The sequence below is a fragment of the Varroa destructor genome, unplaced genomic scaffold (assembly GCF_002443255.2).
Source record: "Varroa destructor unplaced genomic scaffold, Vdes_3.0 BEIS01000002.1, whole genome shotgun sequence".
NCBI classification, from domain to species: Eukaryota; Metazoa; Arthropoda; class Arachnida; order Mesostigmata; family Varroidae; genus Varroa; species Varroa destructor.
The window spans coordinates 39018534-39038448 of NW_019211455.1; the positions used below are offsets into that span (position 1 = coordinate 39018534).

Below are 19915 nucleotides of genomic sequence, written 5' to 3' on the forward strand. Positions count from 1 at the left end.
TTCATTTCAGTCAGTATCAATTGATAAATTGCCCAAATCCAGTCTACATATCTACTGCATAAAAGGATATCACACAAGCACGTACTATGTTGCTTGATTTCTCGGCACTGCCTTCAACACAAGCTCTTATCTTCAACGAGATAGTCAGCCATATAAATCTTTATGTATTCTAATCCAAAACGATGTAAACAGTAACGGCCAAAATACAAGCCCTATAGTCCGTCGACGGCGTACGCATTCATGAGAATGCCTCCGTTCTTTGTCTTTGCTTCTTCAGAGTGACTTCAGTCTTTCTGGTTTCTTCCTTTTTTTCTCCCGCCTGAATTGCTGAATCTCGTCGAACTGAAAAGAGCCGAGCGTTACAACACATGTGGCAACACGAACTGCGCGACAATGCGGTAGAACGTGGATGGTGCATTTGTGTAAAATAAGATTCGAGGAGAGCAAAACGATGCAGAAATGTCAACTGCCCGAGTAGAAGGGGCTCGAAGAGTTTGAAGTTTATCTCGCCCAAAAGGACGAGCAAGCTCGTCATTGATCGGCTTTCGTTAACACTGTGAGTCAGTTTTCGAGTCAGCAAAAACAAATAACAGAACAAAACACACAGGGCCAAAACAGAGACATATAGATCTCTCTCTCTCTCTCTCTCTTTCTCGCTCTATATATATATATATATATATATATATATATATAAACACAGTGATTACACAAAAACAGAGAAAACACTGTCTGTGCACAAGTACGCCTGCATTGAGGCGATCGTAACAGGGGGGAAAAACGAACCATGAAAATCGTTCTTTGAAACTGAAACAGTGCCAGCCACAGCAGCAGCGGGGATCGTCGCTGTGCTGTGTTGTGTTTAATAACATTGGTATAAGAAGCATCGGCAAATTGCGATGTCTCGGCCGCGACCGCTGTCCAACAGTTGATGCGATTGAACTAGAAAAATCGAATCGCGGTCAAGCTTCTGCCGAAGAATAGATTTCTGAATAGCTTGAACAACCCGCCGTGACTGAAAGGGGTGGAAAATAGCAAGCATCATCCGCTTCGTCCAATGATGATCAAAACACTGCGGGTCATAAATTACGATCTTCTTGACGACGAGAACGCTAACACCAGCAGCAGCAGCAGCAGCAGCAGCAGCAGCAGCAGCAGCAGCAATAGCGCTGAGCAAGCGTACCAAACGACGCCAATGACGCTTTTGCAATGGGTAAACTTGTAGCGTATTCGACGAAAGCACATCGGCGGAGCGAACGGCGGTACGGACAGCAGCACACGAGGACGAGAGATGTACGGACGCGAACCCAGACGCAGCTGGACGTCCTCTTCCTCTCCCCTTCCCCCTGTCTGCCTACCTGTCTTAACTCCCTGTTGCCGTGTTATGCTTGCTGCCTGAGCAAGTTCATTTCTCCTCTTATTGGCCCTTGGCAACGAGGATCTCCTAATTGGAGGTGTGCGTCTTCGTGTGCATATCTACGTGCTTCGACGCTGACTGATATTTTCTGTACTAGATTACCTAGCCAAAAGCCGTGTTACTGTTGAACGGTTCGTCCAGTAACACTAGAATATACTTGGATACGACGTAACATCGTTAAGACGAAAAAAAGAAATACCAGAGAGAAAGAATACGATAAGGACCCGTGCACACATCAACAGCAAGCGATAGCGATGACTCTGTATAATTTGTGATGCTGTGAAAAGCAGTAGAAGGAGGTGGGCTGGGGGATAGGAACGATGAGTGAAAGAGAGAAAGAGAAATTAAAAAAAAGGACTCTTTCAGCAAAAACGAATATTTGACCATACTGGGCGCCATATCACGAAGTATATCACCGAAACAAACTAAAAATATGAAGATTCACCCTTTCGAGTGATAGTGGCAGATGTGCCAGTTGTAGCCAAGGCACTGTTTTCTACCGATATTGTCGAGCTTTTACAGATTGAATGGCTTTAACGATGAGCGTGTGTGCGGTAACGGTCGGGCAATGCAAGTTATGAATACGAAAAGATTTCTTCGGATGGAAAGCCGAAGCCAGCTTCGAACAGAGGGCCACGTTTGCACTGTTATTAATAAAACCGACATAAAATTCAGTCTGGATCGCTTGATTCGATTTATTTACCTATATTCGCTTATTTATTTATGTATTTATTTATTCACAAGATAAATATTGGTAATTGAAAATTTTCTGCCGTTTTTATTGTCCAGTTTGTGGGTTTTTAGTAGAAGACGTTTTTTCCTATACTTAATTTCTGTTCTGGTCATATAATTCGTTCTCCCATCTAAAATCAAAGGTGTTTTGACCATAAATACTGGTTGTGAGAAAACCTCATATAGCCTCGGATCTGGGTGAAGAACTATTATCATTCTGGCTTCGCGTCTGACATGCCTTAGAAGTAGATATCCTTACTTGTACATAGTTTATCCAGTAGAGCTTTCTTGCCGACGGTCTCGCCGTACGCCACCCGAATTATCGATTTGGGCATCAGAATCTCAGATCCGTAATATTACTTCTGACAGCCGAATGGCAGTGTGGGCTGTCTTATCTGATAGTGTCAGCCGTCGCCCAAAAGTGTTAGCTTGTCTAAGCTAGTTTTCTCCTATACAGTGTATACACAACCGCACCGAACCTTATTCTAAATTTGACACAGTTTATTTGTCTGTATAGAGAATTCAAAATACAAAAGGGTTTAATGGCCGGGCGACATCCCTGCATATGCCGATCCTACTGACGAGCCTTCTTTGTCACTGCTATAGGTAACCGTTGTTCTTGGTGTGACGCCTATCTTGTTATTAGATCCTGCAAGATGCTTCCAATACTTTTGTATGGGACCCTTTGTTCAAAACGAATGAGTTATTTGTTCAAATTAATTTTATTTAATTCCGAAAACACTTTTTAAATTCGCTTGTCGGTATAGTCTTCAGTTCCGCGAGCAATTTTTCTTTTACGTTTTTTATCGTGTCAAAACACCTTCCCTTTAGATTTTTCTTTAGTTTTAACAATAGTCAAAAGGTCCGATGAATACAAACGTTAGGACGACATAATGAGTTTTTTTTTTTTACATAACTGCTTTATAGCAGTCGGCCGGTGCATGATCGGCGGTGTACTAATCCAACGTCCAGGATTTGTCGTGCCGTAGTTATGGACCTTTACATCGGCCATACGCACGCGATTTTCGCGAGGTCATGAGCTCCTAATAAACGTTCTCCTGATGGTCGAAGAAAATCGTACCTTCTTTGGTTGCTTTTCGTTTTTACCAGATTGCGTCTGACTGCTCTTATTGTAACGGTACATCGACATCATATCACCTGTTAATGCAACGGGTATACATCTATTTCGACGAACCTTTTTGTAAGCCTTCTAATACTCGAATAGATGATCAAAATGGTCAAAAGCAAGCTAACCGAGACCTCGATTTCTCGTACGGCGATTTGGTTGGCCAACGTGGGTTACTCCATTCCTTCCATGCTCTCATTTATGATTACTGAAATAAATTGCGTTCTAAAATGTGAATCGGCCTCGATAGGCTTCTGTCCTTTTTTAAGCGCTTGAACCACCTGAGTTAATTGGTTTTCGTTAATATTTTGCAACATCCGCAGATGCATTTATTTGCTAAAAAAGCGAATTTTGTTTCATGCCAACCACTTCTCGAATGTTTTGCGTTGCCTTTCGGTAGAGTCTAGATGTTTCAAATTTGGTACATGCCCAGTGTGCCTGGACATATAGTTGCACAGTGTTTTTTGCTAACTTTCCATTTCATAACTTTTCTTGTCCAAGAGGTAGCGATTTTGATTCGGCGCGATACCTAATTATAATTTTTGTCCTGTAAGCGTCTTACCTTGGACTTCAGAGCACTTTATCCGAACCCTAAACTCTTCTTGTATATATATATATATATATATATATATATATATACAAGAACCCGAAGCTCAATATGACAGGGGGGTGCCCCAGGGGATCGAATGGGAGTCCCTGTTGTAAAATATGGCATGCTAGAAATGAGTACACAAGATCCCGCTTGATACTTAAGAGTCACACTGGATAGATTTCTGACTCGCAACGCTCATATCGACAAAATGGCAACTACAGCGGCGAAGGTCAGCAACAGTTTAGCAAGGATTATACCGAGAACTCGGAGAACAGTAGCAAGGAGAAGGAGATGCCTGGCGACCATGGCGGAATCCAAAATCCTGCATGAAGCTCCTACTTGGGAGCTAACTAAACCGATCATAACAAAACTCCTGCAAGAGCAAAGATCGAAAAGTAGTGCACGCGTACCGGGTTGTGCAAACAATCGCAACCACAGTTCTTATACGAATGGTCCTCTGCCAAAAGATGATAGAAGTTGCGCCTTAGTACAAACCTCGTGCTGGGAAGGAGGGGAAGCGCGCACAAATGCGGAAACAGCAGCCTGAATGAATCAACCGATTTTTTAGGAGCGTAGATTCGATGCCTTAGTTTAGACCTACATAAAGGATTTAACAGACACCATGGTAAAACAACGTGATTTTTTAGCACAGGCACAGACCGGCCATGGGTTCTTCCAGAAGAACCTGTAGAAAATAAAAACAGAAGCAAATTTCAATCTGCTGATGTGTAGATAATGTGATTCACACAATCCCGTCATGTTTAGCCTTGAAGAGTGCTTATAAATTCTCGTCGATGCCTTTAGCAGGATCGATAACCGAGTAGATAGACGCCGTGATCGAGAACGAACAGCAATCGGATCAGCGGCTCCATCGTACGGAAGCAACCCTCCAGAGCAAAAATGAAATCGAAAATCAAACGAGAACGAGCGTGCGCGAGAAACGAGAAAGTCCACCCACAAGAGTTGATAGTGATTTCTAAAGAATAAAACAAAAAGGAGTTCCCCCCCACCCTAGTGAAGAAACTAAGGCAAATATTGTTTCTTAAATTTTTTGCGTGGCCTGACGTGTTGCTATACCTTTCTGGATTGGAAGGGCCGGTTTGAATCCGCCGTCATAGTCTTCGAGCTTCGTCTCCGCTCATAAGACGGTTTCCATGGAAGTTACAAAGTTCCCGAAATTCTTGTTAACGCCCGCTATGTTATTGGCTACTTCGCTCACTAGCTTCTTCACATCCACTAGCCGTATTCATCTTGCCGTCTTCTCATTTGTCTCCTGAGGCCTCTGACGTATAGAAGGGACTCGTATATAACCAGACTGCTTGTATACGCCTCTGGTATCGCTCGTGAGCATTTTCTCTACAATATTGAAGCGTTAAACTTATGTGGTATTTAATCAAACGTCGCGGTTTGTCTCGTCTTTTCTGTTTTGCATTTTTCGGTTGTATTTGTTACGGTTAGTCCCATGTCGCTCTTACATAATTGTAGGAACCTTCCCTGATAATGATCATCATCATTATTCAAAAGGAGCGTGATGCGGACGTTTTAATTGCCTCCCAGCATAACTTCCCTGCGTTGTGCAATTATGTAAGCCTTGAGCACATTTACGACTCTCGCATTCAACTCACGTTGCACGTCTCGTGTGTATAGACGTGACGGCCAAGGCCTGTGACAGCCACTGACTTTCCACCCCAATACTCCAGCTTGAAAAGGGGGATCACAGTACAGGCCCTAGCTTGGCCTCTATTTTTAGCTCGCATCATTAATACTTTAAAACGCAACCCGTGCAAAAGGGATTTGCCTCCCTGGGAAGGTTTTAGTCAGCATTCGTACAGCGAGAAACCACGTCATAGAATAAAATTCACTGTTGGTCCATGTTTACGTTTCTGTTATTTATCCGAGTTTCGGACTCGTCTAGTTGCGTCTTTGACAGATCATTATAGCTTCCTTACAAGACACTATGAAGGTGCCGGGGGCAATAGGCGTTTGCCCCTTGATTCAGGAACGATTCCGCCATTATCAGCGTGCCAACTGTAAAGCATAAATAGTTACTCGGAATGGCACATTCGAGTCGACTCTATACGTTCCTGAGGTTTCACCAAATGACCCCGTCTCTATCGTATGGTCAAATAAGCGATAAATCGTGGGAGAGTTTCTAGAAATTGGTCTGTTTCGGGTATTTGAAAAGCACGCTGGCAAGAGCGAAGGGCAAATGTGGATTTCGCTATGACTGGTACTTGTGACAAATGGCGTTCCAAGGAATTCCTGAAGTTTACCTTCGATATGAAGCGAACGTCGGGGAAATGGTAGCCAAATAAAAAAGATGCTCGCTACTCGTAAATTCAACTGCACCTATTCAATAGCTTATTAAAGCCGCCACTGTTTTAGATAAACTAAGCTAACATTTAGAGATTATTTTAATAGGCTTGATTTTTTCCGTAGCTGAGAATTCGATTTTTCTAAAAATCGATATTTATAATTTAGCCTTAATTGCCAGACTAATTTTTCACCTAGCGCCACATAACGGTACAGTACATTTATCGTTATTTCTTTGCTAGAAAGTAGTTACACTCGCTTTACACACGTAAATGTATTAGGCCTCCTTATGCTCAAAGGTCTCGTTCTTAGTTCTGTTTACCACTTATACTTTCTTGTTTGCTTATTCTCTTTCTTGGGTTATTTTGTTTCTCGTTCTGGTTCAATATTTGATCGATGTTGGTTGATGGTTGAATTTGCATTAATTCTATTAGCAGCCTTATTTGACCTTCATTACGCGTCCATGGTTAGCGATCGAGCGAAGGACGTTGAAGATTAGACGTTAAATTAAAGACGCCCCAGTCTTCGAACTATTGGTGCTTATTAATAAAGCATCCTATAGATAACAGACAATACGGTGAAATTTGATTATTTTTAACTTGGTTTGATAACAACGATAGATAAAAATAGACAGGTGCACTTACTTGCCCTAGAAAGCCATTTGAGAACATTTGCAAAAATGTCTTCACATGGAACTTTTACTAGGCGTCAACCCTGTTCACTGTCCTCAGCCAATCTGTTCCGTATTTAGCAATCAAAGAAATAGACACATACGTATCTCAGAAACGCTCGTTGAGCGGTAACTGTTTCCAAGGGTTTCAGTACGAACCGAGCAGACATCCACAAGGGTCACAGGGTAATATCAACGCCGTTTTGAAAACGCTGAAGAAGTCATTCTGATCTAATATGACTGCATATCGTTTTAGATCGTATTGCCTAATCTTTAACGGGACTTCAGAGCAATGATTGGATTTTTTAGATTTCCGACATTTGTCCCCTGATGCTGGTGACGCGTTGCAGTCTATGTTGAAACCCAGCCGTATGACTGAACCCCTAACGGAACATACAGTTCGAAACACTGAGATCGCTTACGCTCGAATTTCTAACGCGAATAACATAGGCTGGGTGAACATACCGGTCCGTCGGCTATCGTATCTTATATACTTGTATTGGAATCATCGATGCGCACGCAGCCGACTAGGTCATCCCATCACTCCCGAGCCCCCAGCCACTATCTTTTAGGAAAGCTATGGCTGAAGTTGCCACGAGACAGTAATATTGCTGCCCTTACGATCGTGACAGGCTTTCCAAGAAATAGCAAAAAACGAATAAGCACTTCTTGTACCCAGCCACGAGGGCAGTAACATAATGGCTCTTGTTTATAATAATCAATGGCAAATGCTGCCATTTACTCTACACTTAACTACGAGTCAAACGGACTCGTTCAAACATAAGTTATAACAGCGCGGGCATGTCTTATTTGTAAAGTGGCGCAAAGGCCGCTTGTTTTTGGCACGAGAACAAATAGGCTCGTACATCTCTACCGTAAATTTCAAATATACATTTTGCACTGTCAGCCCAGTGTACAGCGGTATTCTGCTTGCAAGGAACGCGTTCGGCTGTCCTACAAAAGGCGATTAACTAATACACATGGCGCGTATATTCGAAATTAAAAATTGCGTCGTTGCTACGAGCAGTGTGTTGGCGGCCTGCGGATAATTAAGTTCACGACTAGTCCACTGTTTGACGGATCGTTCGTACGACTTACTTATTGCTACATTCTCAAAGCTCCCACCACCAGCGTCCGCTGCGTTTGCCGCTCAGGGAGATCCATGTCTCAAACAGTCGAACTATAATCGTAGATTCTCATTGACGGTACAAAACCGTTTCCGATAAAAACCTGTGAAAGGGAGCCTACGAAATGGGAAAGAGCTAGTGCTCCTGCCATTTACGTATGTATATATGGGTCAGTATAGTCCACGCGTTGGCGATGATGGTACAATACGTCATTCTTCTGCTGCTGGCTCAGTGTTCCAGCAGAAAGGAAAACGTCTCACAGGAGACGTAATGACAATTTATACGCCCTTCTTTCTATAGCAAGACTACCTTTATTAACTTCGCTTTCTATATAAACAGCTTTTATTACCCGTTAGTCAGAACGTTGCGGAAAAACTATAGAAAACATATCGTTTACACAATTAATATAATAGATGAAAGTATTTGAGGATCATTTATCATAGCCGTGATAAAATGGTCATGATATCGCATAATCCGTGTACACTGTGTCGTATCAGTCTTATATACAATCATTTTCAGACGTCAAGACAGAAATATTGGTTGGTTCTAATAAATTCGATAATAAAATTTACAAGATTGATTTTTCGCTCATTGTCTATTGTTGATACAGACGTAGCAACAGAACCGGCCGTTTTTAAGCCGGCCCAGATGCTTATGTTGCATGCAAGTTGTAGTCTAAAGTAAAGCCTCAGTTATACTAATATCCAACCTGAATTAACTAGAAGTACTAGATAGAAATAAAACACGGGTATCGCCTTGTCTTCACTGTCGTATTTTGTTATTTACAATAATAATAGCTTAAAGACGCTCAAGTCCATTGTGCATATAGGGCTGAGGGACGCTCGATGCAGTAGGTAGGCACAATTACAATTTAGGTCACTCGATCGTCGCCGTACTAGCTTTAAATGGAAGTATATCTGTAACGTCATCGGATTGTTTCTCTACGACGTTTCACATAATTATGTGTGTTCAATGTATCTATCTATCTATCTATCTATCTATCTATTTATCTATCTATCTATGATAGACTCCAGGCATATCTACAATGAAAGACTTTGTTTGGAATGATCTAAGGGAGCTTTTGGCTGACTTTCAATGTACCACTTGCCCGAAAAAGGTAAGTACAACTAACTTTCTAGCTACGACGACGCATTTATATCATGAAAGCCATATTTAGGCCCGGCATATAATGTCTGCGTATTATACAGGCTTGTCGTATTATACAGTTATGGACGTTTATGGCGAGATAGATTTCAAGTTGCCTTAGGCAATACTGTTGCCAATTCCTAGCTGCACACTGATACTACTAGCTGTACATGTGATACGGGCGCGCAGTAACTGACACTGCGAAATCTATGTCGTCAATCATTCATTCGTTTCATCTGTTTGCAGTATCTATTTTATGTTATCGTCCCAGCTCTTTTCAGCAGCTACCCCCTTTTTTTGTGAACGCTGATCTCGAGCCAGGAACCATCTATGAACACACAATAGAGCAGCGTTAATATTTTTCTTCAGTGAACCGCTCGACCATACGCTTTTCCGTACTACGCTCGACCCAGACCCCGGCACCCTTCTTCTAACGGCTACATTCATCGTCATCACCATCATTATCTTGAACAACATGATGGACAAAGAGCATAAAAAGGGTTGGAATAGCCAGAAGTAATTGTTGTTGACTAAATAGCTAATGGCGGCTGCATAAGCCTTGCTTGCATACCACCACTTCGGTCGTCAGCCTTCTCTTACGCTTTCGAAGTGCGAGACATAGTCCGTTTGTCATTGTCCGGCGACGGCGCGGCGTGTGCATATGTACGTGTATGCGCGTGTACGCGCCCGCCTGTTGCCTGCCTGGCTGGTGTGAGCGGTAGCGATGATAGTAAATGGTCGATATTTGTCCTCTTGAGACCCTGACACTTGATCGGGTACCAGCAGCTGCCGCTGCTGCTACTGCTACCGCCGTGATCTGGCAACAGCGAACGAAATACTGTAGAAAAAGGAGGAGGGAACGAAGTCCGAAGCTGTCCGGAGGCCTCCTATCCAACATCAAGTAGAAAGGTGGCCTGTTTTTTCCAGCCTGCGTTGGGACGATGAACTGTTTCACGAATAGCGGTAATCATCGAAATGTAACACTTATTGATTACTAGCTGACTACTATGGAAACGCATAGTCAGGATACGCCAGGAAAGAGGTAGCATATTATAATTGGTTGTAGCACGGAGCGGTGAACCGCGGTAACTGATGCAGTATCAACGCCAACGGCAATATTTCCTATAGCCGACCGCACACAGCCAAACGCAACGGACAGAGTGCGACGAATGCTTTGGCATATCTACCTACTGCATGTTATCATCACTAAGGGGGAATGGCGGCGGTTCATCTCGTATTGGCGCTGTAGTAGCCGCACGGCCGATACTGGCGCCAGACGAACATGGCTGGCGCGAAGCACGTTGCCAGCGTAACGCATCACAGCGACATACAAAGATACGTATCACACAATCAATAGCCGGGAATAAAATATAATCAGCAGTATCTCAACAGAAGCGCAGCGCGTTCACTAATGGCGGCTGTCGTCGTCACCGATACCAATCGTCGTCGGTAGAGCCGCAGGCCGCATAAAATCCACGGCTCGAGAGAAATATTTCTACCCCTTTCAGCGGGTTTTTTCAATGTACACAAATTCAGCCTGTGCACGTGTCCACTCGTCCCGACTAACTGTCCTTGTGGGCACTGTTACAGCTGCATGGTGTAGAAGTGACGCATCGTACACATACCCACATCGACCGCGCTAAATCGATACCAAATATATTTCAGCGTCGCGCAATGTCTTCTCCGCGACAGACTCTTTTCCCTCGTTAGCGTGCTTCAGCTTGTTATTATTTTCGCTTACGCAGATGGTACAGAAGGTGCGATTATAGATTTTATATTTTTTCCTCTTATGAGGAAAAACGTACAGCTTTATCATTCGGCCCATATTCGTCGATAAAGGAGAACGGTTTTCAAAACCACTTTTTTAACGTTGGCTTCTTGGGCAATCCTTGTGGCGCGCATGTGTCCTGCTACAACGATCTACCTAATGGTACCGTGTTAAAAATGCGAGCATTATTCAGAGATTTGATAAAGACATAAAAATGCTGCGACGTTCCAGGTGCACTTTATTTCACTGGCTTAATAGCCTTTTGCTAGATTTTTCTAACTAGTTAAATAGAAAAATAGGTCCGAAGTTTAGATGAGGAGATACGCATTTTGAACAACTAGTAAATTCCATATGATGACCTTTTTTTTTTCTTGTTTTCTTTCTCTTTAGCAGAACCTAATGAGGTATTGTGACTTCGGCTCTGCCCTGAAAGGGGCCCTGAAACGTCTTAGAAAAACCTGATTTATTTGGTAATAGCCGCTTGCCACTCAAATCATGGCGCCGTTCTTGTCAGCGATTTCAGAACGACATTGCTGGCCCTGTGGTTCCTTGCGGCCGGCCACTATACGTCGGCGTTAATTAGGTGATTATTATTCTTTTAAACATATACCTATTTAAAGTCTTTGCTTGCACGCATAGCGTATCATAAACGTACAATGTTCGAGTAAATAAATGGCTGCATAAATAATTATCAGCTCGTCGGGCAAGTGATAGTTATTTCACTGTGAGGGGGGTGTATGGGGGTAGTGGTGGTGGATAGTTCTCGTCCAAGTTTATAAGCCCTTTTAATGAATTAACAAAGAAGAAAATGTATAAACATTATATTGAAATACAGGTTTGGCAATATCGACGATACGTTAAGAAGGTTACTCTGCTGAGATGTAGGTGAGAATAAAACAGAAAAAAAAAAAATAGCGAATATTTATTGGCGTGGCGTTGGCCACTGATGTCGTAACTTCTATAGATCCTATGATAGCATACATCTCACTCGACGAAACTGCATTGAATTACCAAGGCAAGCCTTACGCGGTGAGTAGCACTTGAGAAGATTGAATCAACCGTATTTTGTCAAGAGAACAATGTACAATGTATCGATGTATGTGTACAAATATCCATTTATTATATACACGATGTAGAGAAAGCGTTTGTCTCACGGTTCCCGTACTGGCTGATAGGCGGTGGTCGTGCACACTTATTATAACAAATGACAATATATTCCGTGACCAGCATCTTTTCAAACCGCGACGACAATAACAAAACCATAGTAAAAGCTGCCACGTATGCCGTTCTAACGTTAAGACGGCTCATAGAAACGATATGTATTTTACGAATCATCGACTGAATGAGCGAATCGTTGCCGAAACGCTGAATGTTGCAAACGATGCCTTTCATGGACAGTTTCAGCGGGGCTCAATGACTGTACGTACGACTTTGGCGTCATGTAGACCACGCACCGTGGCTCCCCATACTGCGGTCGCCTATAAGTAGCTGGTTAATTAAATAGAAGCTGTGAGTTGTTTGTGAAAAGCATCTGATCTGATCTAATCGGTCTGAGCGATATAAGTCTGAGCAATATTTATTTTTGACTTTCTGCCATCTATATTTTGTAGAAAGGGGGAGCCGGGGGGTGGGGGTAGTCTAGACCGGCCGGCCTACGTAACCGAAAAAATACTTATCCATCTTCAGCTACATAATTCATAATAGTCCATTTAGCGTCCAGTTCAATTATAACAATAATAGGATGAGTATAATCTACGGCACAAACGGCATTATATCTGCTTCTATTTTACCGGGAATTAGCGCTGTACGTTGAATTAGGCAGGCTGCTGGTAACAATAGTAGCAGCCATCTTGATGGGTTACGTAGTTCGGACATATTGGCAACAGTGAACTGCAGGCGAATATTTCTAAATAACATTTTTAAAGTAAGGCGCTCCATGAAATATGGCAGGCTGAGGCCAGTTCACGCGTTTTCAATATGAACCATGACCTGAAGGGACGACGAGAGGCCAGGCCTAAGAAACACAGTATCAGGTTTTTGCCTAGGACCTATGGAAGAGCCGCTCTAGTGAAGACTTAAAGGTCGGTCGACTACATTTCTACCTGCGACGCAGTTCTTGCACTCGATACATTGTGTGAAATTTTAAGTACTCGATTTGCTTCCTAAAAACATGATCCGTAAGGTGTTAAGTTGGCATATTTGTAGTTTTAGCAGATGTTTATCGTATTCGTGATGGTGCGCAGAGCTCTCATTAAAGTGAACGGTTACGCCATTTAGTTTATGTCATAGATTGCGACAGTCCATTGGAAAGCTATGGAAGGCTTTGTGTTAAAATTCAAACGGCCGCTTATCCATTCGTCGTCCGCCGCAGTATCATAATTGGTCACGTTCGATGGAAATCGTAAGGCTACATCTTGGCCTTGCTACTTTAGGCCATCTACATTTTGCGGCATAACACAGCATTTTGATCGCGTTTACTCTTATGTAAAGCCATGGTACCCACATATTGTCTCAAACAGGGACTACAAATTTGGCACATGTTTGTCACAAGTTACAAGTCAAGATGAGCAAATTGTTTGTATACAAGTTAGAATTCGTTTTCGGGTGGACAAGTTTCGCCGAACTACGATGCTCACCGCTCCTGCGAGGCTCATAGACGCGCTCGTTTACTCCTGAATTGGATTTCCTCTGATAGCAGTATTAGGCACGAATTGCTGACGTCGATTGAACTGAATCGCGCGTCGGGACCATTAGCCACACCGAGCTGATCAAAATAAACCATTAAACCGGTGATATTATGAGTCGTGCGCAAGATTTAGCAAGCATTAGTAAATTTACAGGTCTGTACCCGCTATGATTCATATGGACATTAGAAATGGCTGAAAGATAGTTAGTTGATGGGTCTTTTCTATACATTTTAATCTTACTTGATTTATTGTTACATAATTATTCATGCAATTCTTTTCTCGTGCGCACTCTCAAATACAGACTCCTGACTCACCCTTGAAAGGAGTGAGAGTTTATATGTGTTTGTTGAACAATCTCGAACGTTGATCTTATCGTTTTCGTGATCACTGTATATGAGCTTCGTTAAGCGGAAAAATATAGTCGTGCGCTAGAAAGAGCAACTTTGGGATTTATAGCGTAGCGTAACAAATTACGTCGTTTATGGCGACGCTTTTCGACGAGGCTGAACTTCGTTGCCATTAAATACGTTAGCGTAGCAAATGTAAACATTTCGTGCTCGCATTTATTTCGAATTTGACCGCGTCCAGAAGTAATCGATACCTGCAGGACGACTATCACACTTTTGCTCTTGACATTCGTATAAACACTGCACAGATGGTGGCGAAACGTTATAATAATGACTCGTGTATCGGTGATTTCGCTTAGTAAACCCACTAGGTTCTCTTTTTACCTGTAACGTAAAACATACGAATATCCGCAACCTACCTAAGTTATGTTTATCTACGCCAGTTCACGTCCGAGATGGAGTCTGCTTCGCACACAGGTTGGTTGCCTTTGGAATTATCGTATCCGTTCGTTAGTCGGAGGACAAATTGAATATAAAGATAAGTATGTAAGTCGCCTTATTTCGTTGCCAGCTGTATTTTCAGCCTTGCGACATGTGTGCGTAGGCACGGCGGCAGGCATTTCTGTCCTTATGCTATATTAGGCCGACACATGTTCAGTATTTCAATTGAACACATTATTCTGGCATTAGGAGAAAATGATCTTAATGCGCAGTATCTTGGTGTCATTAGAATATTTTAAAAGTCTTCAAAAGAGTTGCACCGTTGCTGACGTGCTTGTCATCGCTATCTTCCTCTCACTGCGGGTACGTTCACTGTGCCATCAAGCCCGGCTTCCTGCGTGTTTCGGCCAAAATAACCAGTCAGCCCCTTCTCTCGCCCTTTCTATCTTGTTCCGCAAGTGCCCTTGGATCTGTACACTGATAGAATACGGTAGAGACCGAAAAGTTGAAGTCCTTTTATCATATTTACGTTTGGCTGTGTACGACGCTATAAACTTTCGTTCTGCGTCACAATGCCCTGCACGTTACGGCTATACGTAGATGATATATGGAACTATACAAATAATATATAGACTAACCGGTCGACCTCGTTCAATAATCTTTCGGATATTAAGTGCAGTGCGTGAACACGCACCAGCATCAGGAGTCAACAATAATGGTAGACGAAAGGAGACAACTAACAGCAGACAGATAATGTAAGGAGATCAGTGGTTATTTGAGTAGTAGCACTACCGTATATCGTGCGCAGATGTGATCATTTTAACAGTCCGCCTGTATGTACAATGTAAACTGTACATGTTTTGCCTTATGGTCAAAATTAAAGATTTTCTTAGCGTTCAATTTGGCGGCACAGAAAACCGTCGACGACCAACACCTGAGTATGTTGACATACTACATTGCCGTCTACTAATTATCATTATTGCTGCTACGTAATTGGTTAGCTTTCTTTTGGAAGTTACCATTCAAACTTTCGATAGAGGTGATTACCAGAGGTCTTACCAAGACGATGACCATGTTTACAGATCGGGCAGTGATCGAATTGAATCACACACGAACCCTCGTTCGTAAAAGCCGAGCTCTAATGCCTCAAACGTAGCTCGTATAGAAAGGGATCCTGAACAAAAGATGTGTCGAAGGTGTTCCGATCGTTAAAGTGTGCTTGCTATACTGGAAACGAGTTGTAGAACGATGATTCTAAAGCGCTGTTACGCTATGTTTGCTTGAATTGTCCGCATTCACTTTGAAACAGCAAATTTCAGAATACAATTATTCCCGCTGCGTTATTGCTTAGCACCACAAATAAATATTTAGTTGGCACAGTGAAGACTTAGGCGAGGCGATCTTTTGATTTCAAATAAAATGTAAACAAAAAGACCTACTCGTGCAGCAGAGTTGTTTTACCGACAACCTAAAACCTTTACTGAGCTTTGATTCTATTGTATGAGACGGCAAGCTATTAGGTGGGATCATACCGTATCTGTGCATAGCTTCGCTTCCCCGATGAGCTTTCTTATTGATTGCTCAGATAGTCAGAGACAATAAAGCATTCTCGTTCTTGTGACTTCACGACCATCCTAACCACCGGTTCCGGGAGCAGCAGCGGCCAAGTTCGAAGCAACGAGCGCGCCGTATACGTTGGCCTTTAGTTGGGTTATGGGAGGTATTCAGCTATCTGGGTTCAACCGCGCGTCAGTAGAAGCAGATGGAACCACTGCTCCCGTCTCTAGAGGTTTTCCGTCAGCTTTTCATGAATGACGATAACGGCACACGAACGATCTTTTAGAACCGTTTGTCGGCTATCATCGCTGTTTTGTGTGTATCTGTGTAATTGTTTATCATTCCGTTGAAAGTGTGAGGTAATATTCAGGCACAAAATACCTTAATCCAACACTGTCAACGGACTTTTCCTTCACGGGTGCGTGTACACGCGTTTTCCAGCCGTCCCTATAATGCCCTCCCTGTCTCATGTCTCTGCTGCAACAGGCTTGGATGAAGTCATCGACACCTCATCAACGATTCCGCGGCAAGCAACATGGCGAACAAAGGCTAGCCCTACAAGATCTGGATACGCGAACCGGAGATGCCAAGAAGCACTGCGAAGGAAGAGGGGGGGACGGCTTGACAAAGGACCGGAGGAGATGGGACGGCGAAGCGGGCATATGAAGGTCGACAACTTCAACTAGTCCGATAAACTCTTTCGAATATTCTCCGGGGAATACGGTCCCTTTTATTTTATGTCTGGCTCCACTATCTCTCGATAAATTGTAACTCGAAAGATTTCGGGCGTGTGAGTTCCGCAGAGAGTATTTGTATGGGATAGCTTTTGCGTTGAATCTAAGTGAAAGCGAGCATGCGGTAGCGGATCAGAATAGATGACCTTACGTCATCTAATTCTAATAGCACGAGCAGTAATAGAGCAACGGTGCGTAAGCTAACGGCAGAGGACGGGGCAGCACTAGCGTTACCTTTACATTTCTATTCTACGATAAATTATCGTCGCGCGTGTACTAGTATGTGAGCTTGCTTAGCAACCTAGTATGCCTACTGACAATGAGATCAAATAAAATGAAAGAACTAGAAAGTTAGTTTTAAAACTTAATCAGTTTTCGATCGATTCCCATTTGTCAACTAATCATCTTTGTACTATCTATTTCAATTTATTATTAAGCATCACTTAAGTTTTTTGCAGCACTTCATTCATGTTCATTTTTACGGTAATCCGGTGCAACCCCTACGAAGAGATGTGACCTGTCTGAACGCCATTAACGTAACAATGCAAGCAATTTAAACATAGAGTCTAGTTAATACTATATACACGAACTCATTGTTAACTATGGTATCTGGATGTTTTTTGCAAGTGTAGTCGCGTCTCATTTCAGGCTTTTTGATTCATTGAAGAAAAGTTCAATGACTTTATACGTGGCTTTTCTCTTTTCGATATCATACCTTTCTTCAAAGCAGGGTTAAATCGATTCGATAAAATCGTTCCCTTTGATCTTTTTTCCGTCCCTCTAACCCAGTCTCCCCTCGCTATTTCTCCGTGCGTTTTCTAATTTGCCAGACGCACCAAAGAGCTAACACGAGATACTGCCGTCTGCCTGCCCGCCAGCCGACGACGCCGCTGTCTCCATTGAGCCGTGGCTGCAAAATCGTTTTCCAGAATTTTTGCTCTATCCATAATCAGCTGCCACGGATTTCGATAAATGCTGCCACCACATTCATACGTACGTATGTACGTACATACATACACGTATCCAATCGTTCTTAGATTAATGCGAAAACAAAAAATAAAGAAGGAATACACGATAAAGGCCAGCAGAAAGAACTGCCTAACTAAGAGAACAATGTTCAGCGACGCCGACGTCAACATCGAACATCGAACGATAATGATAAAACGAAACAGATTTTCCTTTTTAAATTCTACTGAGATGAAACGTAGGACCAACAGTGAGAAAGAAGCGGCCTGAAGAAAAATGAAATTGTTATATAGTACCGATAATGTTTCAGCCAGGAGCAGCTAGTAGAAGCCCATTTATTAGCGTCATCCATCATCGAAAACATTGAATTATTCGAAGTACTTATTTTGTTGTACGTATTTCTACTCGTTGGTATTTTTGATTATTCTCCAAGTCGGCGTACTATGCCTAAATTTTTCATGATAAATACACTCTCTAATGATTCTCTACTGCACACAACAGACATCAGACATCAGACATCAGGCTGTACGAGGACGTTTAAAAAATGAAACCTTGTCGTCCGCAGTTATAGTTCAATGGACGGGCGACTCTGTGAAGTATTTATACAAGGCGTTAGGAATAGAAAAATAAACTTTGGAAGTTATGATGCGAATATTATTCCATGTTTTTCAAAGCGAATTCTCAAAATCAAAAATTATTTTTCTCCAAATTGTCTACGTACGTCTGGCTCATACGCATATTAGTCGTTTCCATACAAAGGTGTAGATGTTCACATTCTCCATATGTAGGATTTTCAGTTTAATCATTGTGAGAGTTTATTTTTTTTACTTTTTTTTACTGCTTTTTTTTACTCTTCGTCGAGACACACGCATTGCTGAGCATAGGAGTAGCTCGATGATTTCCTAACCGCACGTGGTAGGAGAGGTATCATCAGGAGGTGGCCATTTTAAGTCATCCATAGAATTTGCAATTTCAAGTTCAGTAAAAATTCTCTATTGCAAAACTGGAAGAGCGGCTCTGACCGTCCGCAAGGGCTTTTCTCTGACAATACCGTTGTCTTTGGCCAGTTTGCTTTCTACTTTTATCAATAAGCTACCAATCTCAAATCCAGCTCCCATTTAATAAGGTACTTGTTTTTGTTGTGCCGCAGACATTTACTTTGTCCGTCCTTACTCGTAACCATCACATACCAACGCCCCTTTCAGCGCCGTCACGGCCATCGTGCCGAGTTCAAGTGTTAACAGCACTTATTTTTTCGATCTATTAAACTATCAAAACAGACCAGAAAAATACGAATACTGCTCTATCAGCAGCAGGCCACTGCTCCTGTAGCCGCTGCACCGATTGCAGGAACTGTTTTTGGCGCTGTAGTTTCGGCTAAACAAACGCTCTTTATTCATTTAGCTTACTCTTCTGCTTTTTTCTACGTTCGTACTGAAATATCTCTATCAAATTTGTTGACGCCACTCGATGAGGGCAAGCATACTTCTCAAAGTTTGAGGGGTGACCGTGCAGCTAAAAGTGGTGTCGTCGCTACTACTGCTCAACAAATAGTACACGTATAGATATACGTATATGACTAAGCTCTCAGCAAAGAACACCGGGGTATTTGTATGTGCCGCCGCTTGTCAAACCGTTACCCCAAAACGAAACGAATGAGCAACTATGACTTTGAACGCCCGAGTGTTTAGTTGTCACTTATCCCAGACTCATGGCTGCGCGCTGCAGAGGCCACAAACGCGAAGTTTTGTGAAGTCTGAAGAATTGGCTTTGGCGTACGTTGGCGCACAAATATGGCATAAAGTCGAAAATGAGTGAGTGACTGCGAGCATCTTCGGCTCTTTTCAGTCTCAAGCAGAAATGATGGTGATTCTCATGACGATAATAGCGATAGTTCTGATGGAACAATTCGCTCTATCGAAGAAGCTATCAGAATCGCTTGTTCAACACCTGGTATACGTACTGTGTACTTGGTTCTATTGGAACATGTATTTACTGGTGTGTTTGGCAATCAGACGCGGCGTTGCCATGGTTACTAGCCAGGTTATTTCCATTGCGGTATCGCTAGTTAGGGAAATGGAGTCACACCGAATAATAGTAACAAAACGAAACGGAAGAAAAGTTCGTTCTATACGAACATTGTAGCCGCTTTCATAAACGTAACGTGGGCAATTCGAACGACGTTAAGAAACAAAAGAGAAAACAATCTAATCCGCATCAATTTAATGTGTATAACAATTTAGTTAATTTGCCGAAGGCTAAAGATCCATATCAAGCTTGTTAAACACATTTTTG

The 19915-nt window shown here is 42.5% G+C and overlaps 1 protein-coding gene and 1 long non-coding RNA gene across 5 annotated transcripts in view; one reads left to right on the forward strand and one right to left on the reverse strand.

Moving 5' to 3' along the window:
* LOC111245036 (uncharacterized) overlaps nt 1-19915 on the reverse strand; it is a 70311-nt gene that overhangs the window by 23391 nt on the left and 27005 nt on the right. The gene's annotated exons all lie outside the window — the stretch shown is intronic.
* On the forward strand, nt 14050-18272 carry LOC147757786 (uncharacterized). 2 transcript variants are annotated; one of them, XR_015320769.1, is made up of 2 exons: nt 14050-14399; nt 17485-18272. It is a non-coding gene; the product is annotated as an uncharacterized LOC147757786 (long non-coding RNA). The 2 variants fall into 2 exon arrangements; XR_015320768.1 differs by having other exon boundaries at nt 14065-14399; nt 16407-18272.